Source organism: Prionailurus bengalensis, chromosome C1, assembly GCF_016509475.1.
Source record: "Prionailurus bengalensis isolate Pbe53 chromosome C1, Fcat_Pben_1.1_paternal_pri, whole genome shotgun sequence".
Taxonomy (NCBI): Eukaryota; Metazoa; Chordata; class Mammalia; order Carnivora; family Felidae; genus Prionailurus; species Prionailurus bengalensis.
Window position 1 is genome coordinate 34,434,048 of NC_057345.1, and position 20,392 is coordinate 34,454,439.

The 20,392-nt window shown below is 47.2% G+C and overlaps 1 protein-coding gene across 5 annotated transcripts in view; it reads left to right on the top strand.

Moving 5' to 3' along the window:
- Positions 1-20,392, top strand: part of ST3GAL3 (ST3 beta-galactoside alpha-2,3-sialyltransferase 3) — a 201,996-nt gene that overhangs the window by 130,916 nt on the left and 50,688 nt on the right. Inside the window, exon 1 of one of the 5 annotated variants that reach the window (XM_043574707.1) lies at positions 7,164-7,283. The exons of the other annotated variants lie outside the window; for them this stretch is intronic. The gene's annotated coding sequence lies outside the window, so the exon portion shown is untranslated. Of the gene's footprint in view, positions 1-7,163; positions 7,284-20,392 lie in introns of those variants that run through there. 5 annotated transcript variants of the gene reach the window in all.

The window sequence follows — 20,392 nt, forward strand, 5'->3', positions numbered from 1 at the left end:
TGCTCAACATCACTTATCACTAGGGAAATGCAAATTAAAACCACAATGAGCTATACCTCACCCTCATTAGATGGCTGCTATCAAAAAAGAAAGAAAGAAGGAGAGAGAGAGGGAGAGAGAGGAAGAAAAAAGAGAAAGAAAGAAAGAAAATAGCAAGTGTTGATGAAGATATAGAGAAATCAGAATCCTTGTACACTAATGGTCAGAATATAAAATGGTGTGGCCACTATGGGAACAGTATGGTAATTCCTAAAAAAAAAAAAAAAAAAAAAAAAAAAGGAAAATGTAATTACCATGTGACCTAGTAATTCCATTTCTGGATATATACCCAAAAGAAATGAAAGCAGGGTCTCACATTGATAGTTGTACACCTGTTTCATAACAGCATTATTTTACAATAGCCAGAGCAATCCAAGTGTCCATCAAGAGATGGAATGATAAACAAAATGTGATATATTTATACAATGGAACATTATTCACCCTTAAAAAGGAAGGAAATTTTTATATGCTGCAACATGTGTGAGATTGAAGATATTATGCTAAATGAAATAAGCCAGTCATAGAAAGAAAAATATGTTTGATTCCACTATATGAAGTACCTAGAGTAGTCAGATTCATAGAGACAGAAAGGAGAATCGTGATTGCCAGGGACTGGGGGTAAGAGGAAACAGGAAGTTGCTCTTTAATGGATATAGAGTTTCATCATCTTTTTCAAGATGAAAAGAGTTCTGGAGATTGACTGTGTAATAATGTGTATGTACTTTAACACTACTGAATTGTACAGTTAAAAATGTTTAAGATGGAAGGCACCTGGCTGGCTCAGTAGGTGGCGCATTTGACTCTTGATCTCAGGGTCATGAGTTCGAGCCCCATGCTGCATGTAGAGCTTACTTTAAAAAATGTTTAAGATGGTAGATTTTATGTTATGTGTATTTTACCACGATTTAAATTAAAAAAATTTTTTTTTAACTTTTATTTATTTTTTATTTTTTTTAAGATTTTTTTTTAACGTTTATTTATTTTTGAGACAGAGAGCGACAGAGCATGAATGGGGGAGGGTCAGAGAGAGAGAGACACACAGAATCTGAAACAGGCTCCAGGCTCTGAGCTGTCAAGCACAGAGCCCGACGCGGGGCTTGAACTCACGGACTGCGAGATCATGACCTGAGCCGAAGTTGGACGCCCAACCAACTGAGCCACCCAGGCGCCCCAAATTTTATTTAATATTGAGAGAGAGAGAGAGAGAGAGAGAGAGAGAGACAGAGTATGAGTATGGGAGGGGCAGAGAGAGGGAGACACAGAATCCGAAGCAGGCTCCAGGCTCTGAGCTGTCAGCACAGAGCCTGATATGGGACTGGAGCTCACAAACCGCTAGATCATGACCTGAGCTGAAGTTGGACGCCTAACCAACTGAGCCACCTGGTGCCCCAACAATTTAATTTTTTGACAAAATTTTAAAAAGATTTTATTTTTAAGTAATCTCTATACCCAGTGTGGGGCTTGAACTCACATCCAAGAGACCAAGAGTCACATGCTCTACCGACTGAGCCAGCCAGGCCCCCCCAGTTTTTAAAAGATTTTTCATGGGGGAAAGTCTATTATAGTTACCAGAGGGGTAAGGGAACCCTTTGAAGATCTCTGGAGCTTTTTGTGCAGCTTTGTCCTCTATACTAGTCTTCTTCACAAATTCTAGCGTTTTTGTCTTCTAAATTGTGACCCATTATCTCAACTCTGAAAGACCACTGGGCTCTTTTTGGGTTCTCCATTCCTGCACTGGTCTGAAAAATGTTTTTTCGTGTATTTTGACTTGCTCTCTAGTTGTTTAAGGTAAGAGGTTAAATCCCATCCCTGTTACCACATCGTGGTTAGAAACAGAAGTCCCTTATTCCATGTTACACGGATTCCATTGTGTAGATGTATAGTAGTTTAATTAGTTAATTCCCTATTGATGGACATTTAGGCAACTTCTCATCTTTTCTATTACAAGTATTATTACATCAGTGAATGACTTTTTCCTACACACGTGAGATCATCTAGAATAAAGAAGAAAATGTCTGGATCACAATTATAGATGTTTGAAATTTTGAAAGTTATTGGCAAATTGCCTTCCGTAGCAGTTTTTGGATTCACATCCATATGTGGTAGTTTATGAATATGCCTTCCTTTACGCTTTCTTCTAGTACTTTTATAACTTTATTTTTTATATGGATATATATAGCCATCTGGGTTTTTGTTGTTGTTGTTTTTATTTGTATTTTGTGTTGTCTTGGTGTTACGAGTGATCCCTGATATTGCGATTGAGGTTTCTTTACTTTTTCCTAGTGAGTAGCTAGTATTTCTTGATATTTTGACTAAATGTACTAAGTAAAGTCAGGATTTTAGGGTTTTTTTGTGGTTTTTTTTCAACGTTTTTTATTTATTTTTGGGACAGAGAGAGACAGAGCATGAAGGGGGGAGGGGCAGAGAGAGAGGGAGACACAGAATCGGAAACAGGCTCCAGGCTCTGAGCCATCAGCCCAGAGCCCGATGCGGGGCTCGAACTCACGGACCGCGAGATCGTGACCTGGCTGAAGTCAGACACTTAACTGATGGCACCACCCAGGCGCCCCAGGATTTTAGTTTTGATAGCATTAATATTTTGACACAAAAAGCCTTAATGCAGTTTTGATGTATTAGTTTTTGACACAACCCAATATAAATAAACCATTAAATCTTTACTTTATTTCTCCTTTATTATCAAGTGTTGTGTGAAGCATACATTCTTACTCTGTTCCCAAGCCTCGCTTGTGGGGGAGCAGGCGGTGGTAATGGAAGGGATGCCAGTATGCCAGCCTGTTCTGCCTACAGAGTCCTGCCTCTCAGGGAAGCCAGCCTGTTCCCTCTTAGACCTTTGTACTGTCTCCTGGGAAGTCTTCCTTACTTTCCCTGAGACTTGCCTGCCTAGAGACATCTTTTTTTCTTTTTTTTAATGTTTATTTATTTTGAGAGGGGGTGAGGGGCAGAGAGGGAGGGAAAGAGAGAGAATCCCAAGGAGGCCCTGTGCTGTCAACACAGAGCCCGACGTGGGGCTTGATCTCACGAACCGTGAGATCATGACTCAAGCCAAAACCAAGAGCCAGACATTCAACTGACTGAGCCACCCAGGCACCCTGAGACATCTTCTTCTAATGAGAGAGATAGGGAAGAGAGGGCATAAGGCTTAAAGCAACTCAGATTTATTGAGCACCTGCTGTGCTCTGAACATTGTTGGTCTCATGGAAGGGAAAGTCTTCCCTGACCCCCACCCATCTACACACACCCAGTTACTCTTTCCTCAGCTTGTGCCACCGCAGTGCCACATACACAGCTCTGTCATCGTACTTACAACTATTGATTGATGTGTCTTCTCCCATAGAAGGATGTGAACTTCTCAACATAGAGACATGGTCTTGTTCACGGCTGCCAACACTTAGCAGAGCTTTTGGCACTTAGTAGGCACTTAATATTTGTTTTACGAATGGATATTAATCTCTGCCCTCAGGAAATTGAGAGACTCGAGGGTATGAGGGTTGTTAATAAAATACTCTTGATGGAAGGAGTGAAGAAAAGTAATTATTTTATGTAGAAAAATCATTCTGACATATACCAATACATGATAGACTGGAAGGAGATGAGATTTGGAGACAGAAAGTTCTCACGGCTTTCTCACTTAACATACTGTGTGATCTTGGAAAAGTCTGAGCATTACTTATCTCATTAGTGAAGAGAATGAAATGAGATGTTGTATCCTGGGGCTGTAAATGCTGATCATTCCAGAAAATTTTAATGTCAGACACTTACTAAGTGAATTCTGTTTTCTCAGGGACTTTTCTTATGAACAGGTAAGTTTTTTTCAGGAAGGAATAAAGATCCCAGAATAGATCATGATAAACATTAAAAATGTAGATTTCCGGGGCAGGGGGGAAAGGTAGATTTCAAAGCAAAGAAATGTGACTGATAAAAACCTTAATCGACACACCCCATTCTCCTGGCAGTACTTTGCTATGTGCGTATGAGTCGCTTTTTGTGCTTTCGTGAAAGATTTAGTGTCGTGTCTTTTAGGTGGTGGCCATTGGAACCATGGGCATGGGGAACCAGGGCAGCATCGGCAGGGTAAGCCCGTGGCAGGCAGTTTCAGCAGAAAGCAGAATCCAAATTGAGGCGGTGGCCGTGCTGCAGAGCAGAAACAGCGGTAGCAACAATGCTAGCCCACACCTCTTGATGTAGCGGTTCCTATGCTGAGACCTTTCCCTGTCTTTCCTGTTTTAATCTTCCCAACAGTCTTGTGACATAGCTGTTGTCATTAATCCAGGGTTAAGCAGGAGAAGATGAGGGTGGAGAGAGTCCATCCATTTGCTTAAGGTCATGACAGTAGGAAGCGATGAAGCCGAGTTTCGAACCCAAGCCCTCCGACCGCAGAGCCCACAAGCTTAACTGCTACTTTCTGCTTCCTCTCATAGCTGCTGTCTCATGGACAGGCTGGCTAGTGGCCAGAGTACAGAGGTCTACCTGATGCCCAGTGGTGGTTAATGAGGTACTGGTGTAGAAATTGCCCTCTTGCCCATCTCTACAGAGGAAAACGAACTTCTTTTGAGATGTACTTTGCTTTCAAAAAGCCGAGGTGCACGGTATCTGTGACTGTATGTATCTGTGATTTTTATACTGTTGCCATGGTCCAAGCTGGCTGAATTCTTGAGTGCAGGGATGGCCTTTGAAACCCCACTGAGCTCTCTGAGGCAGGAAGTCTGGAATATTGACAGAGCCCCTAGCTGCATGTTTTGGGACCCCTGCGTTAAAAGGTACAGGAGGCCTATTGCACTGCCTCCTGGGGGTTTTGAAAGCTTGTGGGCTCCTGGCCAGAGTAACTGGGTACCTAGTATCCCCACATTCCAAAGTTCCTCTCTCTCTGCTCTTCCAGGGCAGATCCTAGGATTCTTATTACTACAATACCAGAGAGGGACGGTAGGATTGAAAGGCATCCTTGCTAAGCTTTGTTCCAGACATAAATGACAAAGGAGAATAGATCATCATCTACTTCTACAGAATTGTTGTCCTTTCAGAGTGGTAGCGAGTGCCGCCCCTGCCCCAGCCCAGACAGGAGTGTGCAGACTCGTCAATTGCTTTCTCCACTCCCACCACTTCCCTCCCTGAAATGCTCTCGCCCAGATCACTTGAAAGGACTGACAAATCCAAGGGTGGACCTTTTCTTTTTCTGACCTCTTTGAAGCATTTGGCAGTATTCATTTCTTCCTTCATTTTCAAACTCTCTCCTCAGTGATTCTTTGTCCACACTCCCTTCCAGTTCTCCTACTTCTCTGATTGTTCCTTCTCAGTCTCTTTCGCAAGCAACCTCCTGTTCCTGTGCCCACCTTTAAATGCTGATGTCTGCCAGGGCTCGGTTATGGTCTTCTTCACTTCTTACTCCACGGCATCAGTGAACACCTGTGTGCCAGTGACTCTCTCAGCTCCTGATCTCTGGACCCAGACGCCCAACTTCCTGCCAGACAATTCCACTTGGATGACTCTCGAGCATCTCAAACTCAATGTGCCCAAATCACTGAATTTCTAAAAAAATCAGTCCATATTGCCTCTTTCAGTGAATGACACCAGTATCCACCTGAGAGGGTAACATGAGCCAGAAATCTGTGACTTCTTCTTTCTCTTCTCTCAACCAAATATCCGGCTAGTCATTGAGTCATGACACTTCTGCCCTCTGTAAGATCTCTTCTCTGAGGTCAGTCTCTTCCCTGTGCCCTGGTTCTTCAACCTTTCCTAGATCTTGGACCTAAAGATCCAGGACCTGGATCTTCATTCTCTTTACTGACTCCTTCATACCACTGTTTAGTCATACTGAAAGTCTCTCACTTCCCTGAAAAGGCTGCCACATTGATTCTACTATCCTGTAAACCCAATGGTAATAGCTCCCATTTAATTCACTTAACAAACCTTATTGAGCACCTACTATGTGCCTGACACTTTTCTAGGTGCTAGAGCTTCAGCATTGTATAAGATACATAAAATCTGGGGCACCTGGGTGGCTCAGTCGGTTAAGCGTCCTACTCCAGCTCAGGTCATGATCTCACAATCCATGAGTTCAAGCCCCGCGTCGGGCTCCGTGCTGACAGCTCAGAGCCTGGAGCCTGCTTCAGATTCTGTGTCTCCCTCTCTCTCTATGCCCCTCCCCTGCCCACACTCTGTCTCTCTGTCTCTCTCAAAAATAAATAAATTAAAAAAGAAAAAGATACATAAAATCTGTCCCCTCAAAGAGCTTACATTCCATTGGCAGATATAGACAGCCTGTGTATATAAAAGGTCACATAGTTTTATATAGAGCACTTACTATGTGCTAGCCACTGTGCTAAACGTTGTATATTCATTTCTTCATTTAGTTTTTACAATGACCCTGTGGAATAAGTGTTGTTTATGCCCATTTTACAGATGAAAAAGCTGTAACTTGGCCATAGTCATAGTAGCACAGAGCGAGCAATCAAACCCACTAACCCTACCTTGAGTCATGGCTCTGAGCCATGAGCCCGGAGGGGAAATGCAGATTCCTTTTGATTGGAGACTGTTTTAAATATTTTCAGTGGGAAATCCCTGCAGTGAAATCTTTGGGTGCTGGGCCTTTTCAGGAAGTGCAGAGTCCTCAGTAACTAAAGCTTCTCTGCGTGTTGTCCAGGGATCTACAGCCCCTCATGGGCTAGGCAGACCGAATGGCTGTCCTTGACCTGGACTCCAGCTTGAAGCTAGAGGAATCGCCATCTGTGTCCTCTTGGTTTCTTTGGCGTCAGTTTTGTCTCCATGCATTTCTTGGTATCAGCTGTCTGACCTCCTCTGGGAACCAATCCATGATCTGCTTTTAAATTAACACCACTTCCTGTCTCAGTCTATCCCTTCTGCCTCCCCCACCCTTCAAGGAATTCAGCCACTGTCACCTGCCCCCTCCCCTCCCCTGTACCCTGTAGCTGTGCATTCCATCTCCTTCCTCTTTGCTCTGTGTACTAACCCTTCTAGGTGAGTGTGCAGTAAATGACCAGAAGTTGTGTTTGCTTTGGAAAAATCTCCTTCCCTAGATGACTGGGGACCCATACTTCTTTGAACAGGTGAATCTTGTAGAAAACCTGTTGGGTTTTCCCTGGTTGTAAATTCATCTGCTGCAGATGAGGGGCTGGGCCTCAGCCCCTGATGATGTCAGTGTGTCTTTCTGTTGCCGGGTTCAGGACCTGAGGAGCCATGTCTTGTCCCCTCTCCAGCTTCTCCTGAAGGTGAGTGCCAGGCAGAACCCTTGGGTGTCAGTCATTTGGAAGCCTGTTGTGAGCTATGGAATCAAAAGTGATGTGAACTGGTCCGCAGCCAGATTTCTGAGAAATTGATAATAAAATTTTAGACATGTCTATAGCAACTAGAGTAAGTTTATGTCAGTTGAACCTAGTAATTTAAAAATGGAGTTCGCATTTTATATGTTTTAATTTTTCTAGTGATTCATTTTTATTATGCTTTATAAAAGTATCGCTCTGCGACAGAATTGAAATTTCAAAAGCCAAACAAACCAGTCTTTCTTCACAGATGGTTTGAGAAGCACTGGACTGTAGTGATTAATGCCCAGGCTTTAAAAGTGAGTAGGGCTGGGTGGCTTAAACCCCCTGGGCCTTCCTGTCCTCATCTGTACCTACTGACCTCAGGGTTCAAGGAGGCAGCACAGGGACATGAACACATATCCGGACTATGTGCTCTGAAAGAGGTGAGGACAGAGGGTTGAGGAGGCCCTTAGGCAGGAAGGGCTGATGAAAGATGAATGAGAGGAGTTCCTGGTGCAAGGGATGCCTGAGCTATGCCTAGAAGGCTGGGGCTTCAGTGTCAAGGTCGGACACGCTGGTGTGGAGCAGCTTCCTGCTTTGCAGACCAAGCTCCAGGCTCTACCCGGAAGCAGGAATCCTAGAGGTGTTCAGAAGCACTGTCCCTGGTGAGAGTAGGCAGGCTGCATTCCTGCGGTCTTTGAGGATTGATCTTGTCAGATTAGCAGCTTTGCTTTTCTTGGTTGAGCTACAAATTCCCCACGTGGGGAGCCTGGGGAGCCGTACTGCTTGTGAGCTGCAACGGCTGGTGAAAGTACAAAACGTAATCCTGGCCCTTCTCCCAAGGAGAGAGGCTCCAGGCCAGGAACAGCCCTGCAGGGCTCCGTCTCTGCGGCTCTGCAGCCCGAGGGAAGGTTCCAGTCCGAGCTCCACCCACACACGTCCCAGGGCCCAGGCAGAAGGTGGGCAGAGAGGAGGGTGCTGGCATTTTCAGGACTCGGTCCTGCTCTCCCTACTCTGTCTGCACTTCGGGGGATGGGAGTGGTCACTGTGGGACCAGAGCTGGAGGGGAGAAGCAGGGCCGAAGCCTCACCTCCCCCAGGTGGATGCAAGACACCGGTCCATGCCTGCCTTCTGGCACGAGAGCTTTCTACTCTCTGCCCCAATGCTGTGTGTGGAGTCTGGGCCTGGGCGAATGAAGTAGCCAGAGGGAAGCCACAGCTCCGGACAGGAGCGCAGTGGATCACTTAGGGGAGAGGTCCGGGCTGGAGGGAAAACACTGGAGATGATTCTTACACGAACCTCAGAGGGTGGACAAGATTGTCTGAGATGATGTGGAGAATATCGGCCAACACGGTCTCTGCTCTTGGGAGACCCTGATGGGGAAAACGCAAGTCTGACTCCTGGCAGCATCACAAAGGCAGGTCTGTTGACAGCTGGCTCTGTGACATCTCTGTGCCTCTCGTGTTGGGACAGACCCACCCCCCTTCCCTGTGTTCCGGGGGCTTAGTATGAGGACGTTTTCTGCAGCAGGACCACTTGAGAACACAGTTTGGAATAGTTGGAAGAAACAAAAGGACATCTTGCACTGTTGCTCAGCCCCTCGAGAAGGAGGGGCTGGGCCAGAAGCCAGCTGCAGAGCTTGCCCAAGAAGCATACCCCCAAATGGAACAAGCCCCCCACGTGGGGCAAGGCAATGGTGCATGGAGCCTGGGCTCAGAAACCAGCTCCGTGGGGCCTAGTTAGGGATGAGTCTGTGCCGGCTATCCCCACTGGCCTTGCTCCCATGCATCCGAGGGTGGCTCTGATCAGTTCTGGCCTGGTAAAGCCGTCTCCACCTGATTCCCTGTCTGCCCTATCAGCCCTCCTGCACACCCCCAGGACCCGCAAGGGGGATTAAGGGCGGGACTTTGCCCAGCCGTGTGTTTGCCCTGAGGATCCTCTCTAAGCCACTGCCTATACGCCGCTCCTTTCTCTTCCTGCTCAGAAGCTGTTGCATACTCAGATGCCCCTGAAATTTAGGGGTATCCCTTCCCCCTTAATGGGCTTGTCTCCACTCTTTACTCCTTGGGAGGATGCAGTGAGAATGGCCACTGGTTTGATTAGGTCCTGTGAGCCCCCGTGGTTCCCCTGATGGAAAGAATCCTTTCCTGAGTGACCTTGTTTTAATACGGCCAGCAGCTTCCTCTGGTGTAGCCAGTCCTGCGGGTGGCCCAGTCTTCCCGAAGTTGAATGAAGAGCAATGTAAGAGGCGGCAGGGCAGAGCACAGCAAACCATGCCCCAGTGCTCGAGGCTGTGGGGGAGGACTGCTCATCAGGACACTTGGGCCTTTGACCCAGCCCTGTCACCAGCAGCCTCCAGCAGAGTCACTGACCCTCATGAAAATGCATTCTTTTGCCGGTCAAATTATGAGGAGGAAACAAAGGGTTTGGGGGCTGTGGTCCGGCCAAGGAGAGCTGTCAGCACAGGCACAGCTGATATAGGGTGCAGGTTCAGGAGTGAGCCTGGCTCCATCCATCTCTGCTGGGACTCCCACTCCATGAAGGAGCACTTGCTGAAGAAAGAAGGGACTGGCCTTTCTCTGCCCTGCATCCGGAGCCCCAGGGCCCACCCCTGTGAGTAGCAGGCCGTGTCCTCATCCAGCCACGAACCCCTTCTAGATGGGGCTTGGGGGCCGGATGCAGGCAGAGAGAGAGGGCAAGGACATGGGCTCCATGGCTGCAGCCACCATGCTCCCTCAAGCCAGAGGTTGCTCATTTTCTTCCCGGGCCATGATTGGACGAACTACTGGCTATACTTCAGCCCTTATTCTGAGGGTGGGCCTGGATTTCAGGAAGCAGAGAGCCTTGTAGCTGGGACAGCAATGGTCCAACCATATTCAGACTGTCGTCACTCGGTGCTGGGGTGAAGTTGGGCAGGGGATGTGGGGAGGGGCATCTTTACCACCTGACTTCAGTGATCCCTTGAGGTCGGGGCCTTGTCAGTGCCCGTGCCGGGTTCACAGCCACTCATTCATGCTATCTTAGCAACGACCGGATGGGGCTCGGGGATCCCCTTCCTCACTCTGGGCAAGTGAAAAGAGGTTGGCTTTGGTATCAAGCAAACGTGGGTTTGAATCCCAGCTGTGCCACTCACCTAGCTGTGTGACCTTGGACAAGCTCCACAGTCGTGTCGGCTTTGGCCCCCTCATGTGCAAAGTGAGGTAACAGTCCTACCTCATGGGCAGTTATGGGAGTTTCACACCCATGAGGCTTGTGGCGTGGTGCTGACCGACGGGGAGCACTGGGTCAGTGAGCGTCCGGTCAGGGAGCACCTGGTCAGTGGTGGTAGTTGCTGCTGCTGTTCTGTCCTCATACCCTGGCTGCTTCAGCTTTCAGTGAGACCTTCTGGTAATGCGTCTCGGCCGGGAGCCGTCAGGGCTTGTACAGACTGTGTATACAAACCCAGGTGATTGGCATTTGTTGATACAGGAATGCCTCCACATATCGGGAAGTGTGGCTCTGGGCAACTCCAGCCGCACAAGACGCAACTGATAACTTGTAATTTAGTAAAACGGCTTCTCAGAGCTGTCAGAGCACCAGGGACCTGATGCCTCCTGGTGCCGTAACCCCCCGGGTGGCCTCGCCCTACTAAGCCATGGTCTTGTTCACCTTTGTGCTGTACGCGTGCTGTTCCCCCAGCCTGGAACGCTCTTCTGCAAACTCTCTGCCTTTAGAACCACTACTTTCGCTTCAGCAAGCCACCCACACATCACTTGGCTCCATGCCCTGGTATCTCTACTCCAAGAGCTGCTCGTGGCAGCCTCCCCCTCAGAAGGGGCCTGGACGGGGTGCGCTCTCAGCCCGGGTGACTGGCCACATGCACCTGCCATCTCCTCACATTCTCCACCTCTCAAACTCCCAACTCAAATGCCGCCTCCTCCTTGAAGCTCTTCCCTGGATCCCCAGGCAGAGTGGGCTCTGGGGCTCCCGCAGCCCTTTGTGCGTCTCTGCCTGACACTCCACACGCCGTTTGGTAGTGCCCCCCTCTGATTAGTCCTCCACTAATCCCGGTCTCATTTTCACCTTTAATTCACCCTGTGTCACCGCTTACTGGGAATGAGCTGGAGACAGCTCCCATCTCCCTTGCCTCTGTCCGTTCCCAGCACAGCTGTCACAGCTAGCTTTGGCCTGGAGAGGGCGATAGAAGTGAGTCCTGCTGACTGTACATTGCGTCCAGACCCACAGTGTTGCTGGACCCAGCACTCCAGGCTCCCTTCCCAGCGGCCACACCACCAGCATCCACAGTGGGAAGAGTAAAATGAGTCCAAGAATATGTTTTTTTTTAATTTAAAAAAATATTTATTTTTGACAGAGAGAGAGAGAGAGAGAGAGAGAGAGAGAGGCATGAGCAGGGGAGGGGCAGAGAGAGAGGGAGACACAGAATCCGAAGCAGGCTCCAGGCTCTGAGCTGTCAGCACAGAGCCCGACGCGGGGCTCGAACTCACAGACCACGAGATCATGACCCGAGCCGAAGTCAGACGCTCAACCGACTGAGCCACCCAGGCGCCCCAAGTCTAAGAATATGTTCATTTCTAGATAATTCTCCCCTCAAAACTCTGAGTTTGATGGTCTCCCTCAATTAGCTCAAATAATTGAGCGTTGCATATTTGTTTATTTACTCATTGCACATTTATCGAGTGCCTGTGTTGGGCATTGGGAAAATGGTTTTGAAAAATGTGGGCATGGTGCCAGATCACGATCTAGGGGATGTAAGTTGAAGTTGTACCTCAGGGTTCTCGGGGCATTCGGGCCGGGTTGAAAGCGAGACGCTCGGCTGGGAGCCTCCCCACTGCTGCATCCCCGCCCCGGGCCAACAGCACATGCCATTGCCGAGTGAGTGTCACGGTAGCTCTGTGGGCTGTGGCAGGACTGAGGGGATGACAGCTTTGGAGCCGCAGAAAAACCGGCTTGTGAATGGCTTTCATGGAGCAGGGTTTTAGGGAGACAGAAATGACATCTGAAAAGACTCTTCTGAGCAAGTCTTCTTGGCACGTTCACCCAAGTCAAGCCTAAACAAAAGGCTGTTGATGACATTTCTTCTGCACAAGTCACGAAAAGCTTCAGACTGAGGGTGAGCAATTTCTGCTTCTGCAATTCAGAAACTATAAAGAATGAAGAATGGCTTGGGGAAAGCGTGGCTCCATCATGAAGCCAACATCAGCCCCCTAGAATTGGGCATGTCTGTACAGCATGTGGTCTTTTTTTTTAATTAATTAAATTTTTTTTTAATTTACATCCAACTTAGCATATGGTGCAACAATGATTTCAGGAGTAGATTCCTTAATGCCCCTTGCCCATTTAGCCCATTCCCCCTTCCACACCCCCTCCAGTAACCCTCAGTTTGTTCTCCATATTTATGAGTATCTTATGTTTTGTCCCCCTCCCTGTTGTTATATTTTTTTGTTTCCCTTTCCTTATGTTCATCTGTTTTGTCTCTTAAAGTCCTCCTATGAGTGAAGTCATATGATTTTTGTCTTTCTCTGACTGACTAATTTCACTTAGCGTAATACCCTCCAGTTCCATCCATGTAGTTGCAAATGGCAAGATTTCATTCTTTTTGATTGCCGAGTAATACTCCGTTGTAGATATATACCACATCTTCTTTATGCATTCATCCATCGATGGACATTTTGGCTCTTTCCATACTCTGGCTATTGTCGATAGTGCTGCTATAAACATGGGGGTGCATGTGTTCCTTCGATACAGCATACCTGTATCCCTTGGATAAATACCTAGTAGTGTAATTGTTGGGTCGTAGGGTAGTTCTATTTTTAATTTTTTGAGGAACCTCCATACTGTTTTCCAGAGTGGCTGCACCAGCTTGCATTCCCACAGCATGTGGCCTTAATCCCTGGGGCCCCCTGCACAGGTTCCAGCATGGCAGGGCTGCCCTCTGCATGCAAGAAAACCTCCCACATCCTCCACCTCTGTGGAGACCGGACCAGGCCTCACAGATCTCCATCTGCACCCTGTCCATGGGGACTTGCCCCATTCCTGACCCCTAGGGACCCAAGGTAGATTCCGCCCCTTTCCCAGACCCTGAGCACCCCTTCTCTGCCAAGCCTTGTGCACAGCTTTGGGGGACAGTGGTAAGAAATGGTCACTGCCTCCTAGGAGCTTGCAGTGAGTGGGTGACAAGCAGGAGAATGAGTTGACTGCAGGGAACCAGCAAACCAAGCAGATTAGGGACATCTAACCACATGGGGGCGGGGAGGCAGGAAGGGCTTCCTAGAGGAGGTGCCACCCATGCTGACTATTAGAGGACATTAGCAGCTGGCAAGACAGAGAGTCTAGGAAAGGCACTCACCCTGAGGGAAGGAGGCTCCCTGGCAGGTCATCTGGGCTGCCTGGAGTACAGGCCCTGGGCTTGGAACAGGCCCCAAATGCCATGCCAAGGAGTTTATGATGAGGTCAGCGATGGTTTCAAGGCAAGGCGGGGGAGGGGTGGCATGGGATTTGTGCTTTAGAAAGATCAGTACCTGAAATGGGGAAGGGCGGGTGGTCAGAGGAGGTGAGAATGAGGAGGGCGACCCTCAGGAGGCAGTGATGGGACAGGGGTGGATTGGTGAGATGTCAGCAGGAGAGAAATGGGGATGTTAGGTGGCTGGTAGAGGGAGTAGGGAAAACAGCCCCCCTGCTGTTTGAGGCAGCTGGGGTGCCACTTCCTATCCTAGAGAACACAAGTTTGGGGGGCAGCTGTTGAGTTCATTGGGGGAAATGCTGACCTTGAGATTCCAGTGGAACATCCAGGGGAGATGAGGAGCACCACCATCCTTTCTGTTTTTCTTTTTCTTCTTTTTTTTTTTTTTTAGGTCTACTTTTACTGCCCGTTCTTTTTTAATCTAATTTTGATCCAAATTAGTTAACATATAGTGTAATAATGATTTCAGGAGTGGAATTTAGTGATTCATCACCTACGTACAACACCCAGTGCTCATCCCCACAAGTGCCCTCCTTAATGCCCATCCCCCATTTAGCCCATCCCCCCCCCACCTAACACCCCTCCAGCAACCCTCATTTGGTTCAACATCGCTCTGAACCATATTCTTATAACGAAGTCTTTATGCGGTTCCTTGACAATTTCCTCAAGTCTCTGACGTAATAAAAGACATTTTTTTTTCTCGATATCACACAGATTCATTGTATATCTCCCTCTTTATCACCAGACTTCTCCACTTGAAATCTGTCTGCCTAAACTTCCTTTGACTCCCTCCCCTGGTATGTATCTTGTAAGCATTTCCATGTACTGGCACCACGCTAGGTATTAAGGATGCAGAGTAACATATAATTCCCAGCCTAGAAGTCAGTCTAGAAAGGGGAGTCAGGCATGAACACAAAATGCTTATAATATAGATTATTGACACAATGGTAGAGGAAAGCGTAGGATGCCATGAATGTACAGAAAGGAGACACATAATTAAATTGAGGGGGTCAGAGAAGGCTTGGATTTCTGGATCCACTCCTGTGCCATTATTATTTACAGCACTTCTCGACTTTCATTCTAATAATCTGCTTCTAGCATTTAAAACCCAGAGATGGGGGGGGGGGCGCCTGGGTGGCTCAGTCGGTTGGGCATCCGACTTCGGCTCAGGTCACGATCTCACGGTCCGTGAGTTCGAGCCCCGCGTTGGGCTCTGGGCTGATGGCTCAGAGCCTGGAGCATGCTTCCGATTCTGTGTCTCCCTCTCTCTCTGCCCCTCCCCCGTTCATGCTCTGTCTCTCTCTGTCTCAAAAATAAATAAACGTTTAAAAAAAATTTTTTTTTAATTAAAAAAAAAAACAAACCAGAGATGGGGGTGCCTGGGTGGCATAGTTGGTTGAGCGTCTGACTCTTGATTTTGGCTCAGGTCATGATCCTAGGGTCGTGGGATCGAGCCTCATGTCAGGCTTTGTGCTCAGCATGGAACGTGCTTAGGATTTTCTCTCTCTCTCTCCCCGCCCCTTCACCCCTCCCCCACTTGAGCACACTCACTCTCTAAAAAAATTTTAATTTAATTAAAAAAAATAGGGGCGCCTGGGTGGCTCAGTCAGTTAAGCATCAGACTTCATCTCACAGGTCATGATCTCATGGTTTGTGAGTTCGAGCTCTGTGTCAGGCTCTGTGCTGACAGCTCAGAGCTTGGAGCCTGCTTCGGATTCTGTGTCTCCCTCTCTCTCTGCTGCCCCCCCACTCACGCCCTGTCTCAAAAATAAATAAACATTAAAGAAATAATAATAATAAATTAAAAAATAAAAATAAAAAAACGGGCACCTGGGTGGCTCAGTCGGTTGAGCGGCTCACTTTGGCTTAAGTCATGATCTCAGGGTCGGTGAGTTTGAGCCCTGCGTCAGGCTCTGTGCTGACAGCTCAGAGCCTGGAGCCTGCTTTGGATTGTGTCTTGCTCTCTCTGCCCCTCCTCCACTCATGCTCTGTCTCTCTCTGTCTCTTAAAATGAATAAACGTTAAAAAAGATTTTTTTTAATAAAATAAATAAAAACGTAAAAGCCAGAGATGATCCTTTCATTGGTACAACAGTGAGTGGTATCTCACCATCATTTAGTTGAAACTTGCTTTCTTTTTTTGTTTGTTTTTGTTTTGTTTTGTATTTGGCAGGAGTGGGTGCTTTAAATGTCAGGGGGTAGGCTAGGTCATGTCAGTAGCTCCTCAAAATATGTAGTCTATGGACCAGAAATATTCATGAGCTCCTCAAGGCTATGCCCAGCCAGAGCCAAAGAACTGTGCCTTTTTCTGGTCTCCTGACCTCTGGAATTGCTCACTGTCTGCCCCACAATCCCATGGTTTCTGAACACTGCCTGTTCTCAAAGACCTCCAGGTAAGGACGTGTCATGGTCCCCTTCAGCAGCAAGGGCAAAATGTCTCAGAAGTTCCTTTCCCTCCCCTGCTATCAGCCTGCAGTAGGGAGTAGGGGAGGGTGTGTAACAGAAAACACCTGGAGAAGGCATCTTTTTTGGTGAAGTGGTAAGGGAAGGATTTTTGAAGGAGGTGACATTTTATCCAAGTCTTAAAGATTGCATAGGAATTAGGCAAATGAGAAATGATAGGGCAGGTGTTCTAGACAGAGGGAATGCATGAACCAAGAGCATGAGACACACAAGGGTATTCAGAGAGCTGCCAGTGGTTTGGCATGTTCAGGGTGTAGGGTTATGTCCTATAATGCTGGAAGACGGGACTAGAGAAGTCATCCAGGGCCAGATCCTGGGACACCTTACAAGTCATTCTGAAAGGATTTTTATTCTATCCTGAATAGCATGGGGTATTATTGAAATGTTTTAGACAAAAGATGAGAGAAAGACATGGCCAGATATGCTATTTGGAAAGATTGTTCTAACCCAGTATGGAAGATGAATTGGAGGAGAGAACTTGGAAATGTGGAGATCAGTTACAACACTGTTGCAGTCACTGAAAATGGCAATCCTGTGAGGATGGAGAATAGGGACTATTTGAGGAACACTTAGGAAATAGAATCAAAGAATGCCCTTTCTCTCATCCCAGAACATCTTGTATGGTGTTTCTCCTACCACCACACCACCACCGCCACATCTGATCATGACATTGTTATCTGTCTCCCCCTCCAGGGCAGGGGCTGCATATCATCCATCTTTGTGGTCAGTCCTAGCACCTAATAGCACCTGCTACTGATTAGGTACTCAAGGAAGTGCTTATTATGCCTATTGAATTGATTTGATAATTTGGAAGGCTAGGGCAAGAGAAGAATCTGGAATGACTCCCAAGGTTTCTGGCTTCCAGGTAGGAAAACTGAGGGTGCCATTCATTGAGATAAGGGACCTGCAAAGAAGGGCAGTTATTTCTGGTTTTAGGTTTCTGGCTTTTGTCAGGAGGAGAGGAAAGGATGAAGATAATGAACTTGGTTATGGACATGGTTGTTTTGAGATGCTTTGAGGACGCTTGGGAGATGTAGAGTAGTCATTTGCGTGCATGAGTCTGGAGTCCAGGAGGAGAGGTCAGGCCCAGAGATGATGCAGTGGGAGCTGTCAGCATATAGATAGAGTTTTGGCAGTGGATGAGGTACTGTAGGAAAAGTGTATAGACTGGGTCCCAACTAGTTGTTTACCAGCTAAATCCACCTGCAGACATGCTTTGTGTGGCTGGCACAGTGTTTTCAAGTAATGTGAATGCTTTTAGGCAGTGTGTATGTTCCAGCTTGCTATAACCCTGCCACTTCTTACTGTCTCACATCTGGCCCAATTCCTGTATTTACAGTACCTTCTTGGCTCTCGTAGGCATTTGAGTTTGTAATTTGGGGAGGAAGAAGAAAACAGAAGGACGTAATTGGGGAATCCCAACACATAAGGGAGAAAGAGGAGAGAGAATGGCTCGAAAGATGGGAGGAAGTCATGAGAACAGCATTTTGTTCTCCCCAAAATTATAGAGGGCAACGTAGGCAATGTGTAATAAAATATAAAATGTGGATTCCACTTGATCCAGCAATTCTACTTCTAAATACTTAACAGAAGGACATAATCATGTCTGTGCATGTAAGTTATTGTAATCTGATGCTTGTTGCCGCATGTTTATAATAGCAAAAAATTGGAAACAACATGAATGTCTCTTAGTTGAGAATGATTAAGTAAATATAGTATGCCCGCATGATGAAATACTATGTAGTCATAAAAAATGATGTCAGATTATATTTATTGTCACGACCCCACAATTTATTGTTAAATTTTTCAAAAGCAAGCTGTGAAACAGTACTATGAGATAATTCCATTTATGCTATGGTTATAGAAGGAAAAGTCTGGAAGACTTCACATATGATCACAAGGACCTCCCAATAGCTAAATCTAGTAGACCTTTCTCTGGCCTCTGTGGCTTTGACCTCTCTGTGGCTTTTGACATTGTTAACCTCTCTTGGCTTCAACTTCTTGTTGTTATTCCCTGACCTTTGTCTCATAGGCTGGCAATCAGGACCGAAAAATGGCAGACTCAATCCTGGGAGAGCCCTTCAAAACTGGTAGCTTGTTTATGTCCTAGGCATGCCCAAAGCAGGGCACTTATTGGGTAATTCTCTGAAAAGGAGCACTGAGGGATAGTATTTCTGTGGTCCTTAAGGCTCTTTGAGTCTGCATAACTCTTCTGGAATAAAACCTTCCCAGGATCTCTGGGTACAAGTTTCATCTCCACATTCACCTCCCGACCCTCCAGCAAAATTGCCTGGCTGTCCCCTCTCTCCCACGCCTCCTGTTCAATCAAGGAGTTATTTTTAACAGTGTCGTGTATACCATGCTTAAATCCTGGCAAAACACCAGAGCTTTGGAATAGATACCCGAGATGGAAATAGTCTCCCACAGCCTCCCCCCTTTCTGAAGTTTTTCCTTTTAAAGAAAGAAGACAAGTTAACCAAGCTGTAGACAGCCCTACCAAGAAAGTCCGCAGACACTAGCACTGAGTGACTGAATTTGCAGCCTCAGCCATGGAGGTGGTACTGGAGGCTGGACCTGCCACCACTTCCAGCCCAGCTTCACCCCCGGGGAGGCCCATGGAGGAGATGATTCTTGCCATTTCCCTGGGCTTGGTAGATCTAGAACCCGGTGTCTCTGAACCATGGAGATTGCCCAGTCTACCCCCATTCCCAAGAACCAGAGGCTCTTAACCTGCAGAAACAGCCCATCCATTTCAAGATCCTCCATAACTAGACAGTTTTAACTAAGAAAAGGCAAAATCTGTCTTTCTGTGACTTCCACCTACGGGCCTAATTGTGCCTGTCAGAGCCACGCAGAACAAATTGGATCCCCTCTATCAGATGGTCAGAGATTTGAAGTTGGTGATCTTGAGCCTGCAACACCTTAGTTCCCTTGAATTACGGAAGGCCCCTTGCTGTCATGGTAGTCCTCTTCCCTGGGGCAGGTCCACTTTATTGCTGTTCTCTTAGGAGACACCCAGAATGGAGCTCAGGCTCACTCAGAGGTAGCCTTGCAGGCACGGAGGATAGTGGGCTAGGCATTTCCCTATTTTTGATGTTCCTTATAGTGACTGACCTCCAAGAGACACTACTTTAGCGGGCACGTCTCATAGACTGGAAGCTTATTTTATACATGCTGATGCCAAATCCCTATCCCTGTCCTACTCAGCATGTATGGTGGAATTTATGGGCCTAAACCAGGCCTGGCCATGTAGCTGCCTGTCTGGAGCTTTCTGGATCCTCCTTAGACCTCCAGCATAAGCTGTTTCTTTCCTTTCTTTGTCTTCCGTAGATTTGATGACCAAGCGATTCTATCCCTGTCCAAACAATATACATAAGAACAGTGACCAAGATAAGCCTAAAACAGAATCTTGCCCCTGACCTTGTAGGCATGAACAGAGCTATGCACCAGCTACCAAACCCTTGAACTGTCCTACCACCTCGCCCACTCTGCTACCCGTGTCTTATACCTGACTGAGTCTATCCGAGAGGACATTGGCCACATGCTCTTCTGGGCCGTTGTCACAACCCCCATGTGGTGTCTGAGAGCTCCATCCACAAGCCACATCCTTTATGTTTTTATTTTTTATTTTTTTAAGTTTATTCATTTTGAGAGACAGAGAGAGGGAGAAAGAGAATCCCAGGCAGGCTCCGCACTGTCAGCGCAGAGGGTGATGTGGGGCTCAAACTCACGAACCATGAGATCACGACCCGAGCTGAAACCAAGGGTCAGACGCTCAACCGACTGGGCCACCCAGGCGCACTTCCAAGACACATCCTTTAAATCAGCATTGCAGAGTCCTAGGAGGCACGCTGACTTTGAAATCAGAAATCCCAGGTTTCAGACCTGCCTTAGCACCTTTTCACCTTGGACAACTCACTTAAACTCTTTGAACCTCAGTCTCTTCATCTGTAAATGAGGGGAAAAGTGCAGCCTCACTTCACATGGCTTTTGTGAGGATAAAAGAATTCTATTCTAATGCAAAACAGTAGGTGAGAGTGTAAGCACCATGCATGATGCAAATAGGAACCACACAGACCCTGCTGAATTTCAATCCAGCAGGAGGTTCGGATATGCCACCAGGCCCTAGCACTCACAGGCCAGGCCAAGAACAA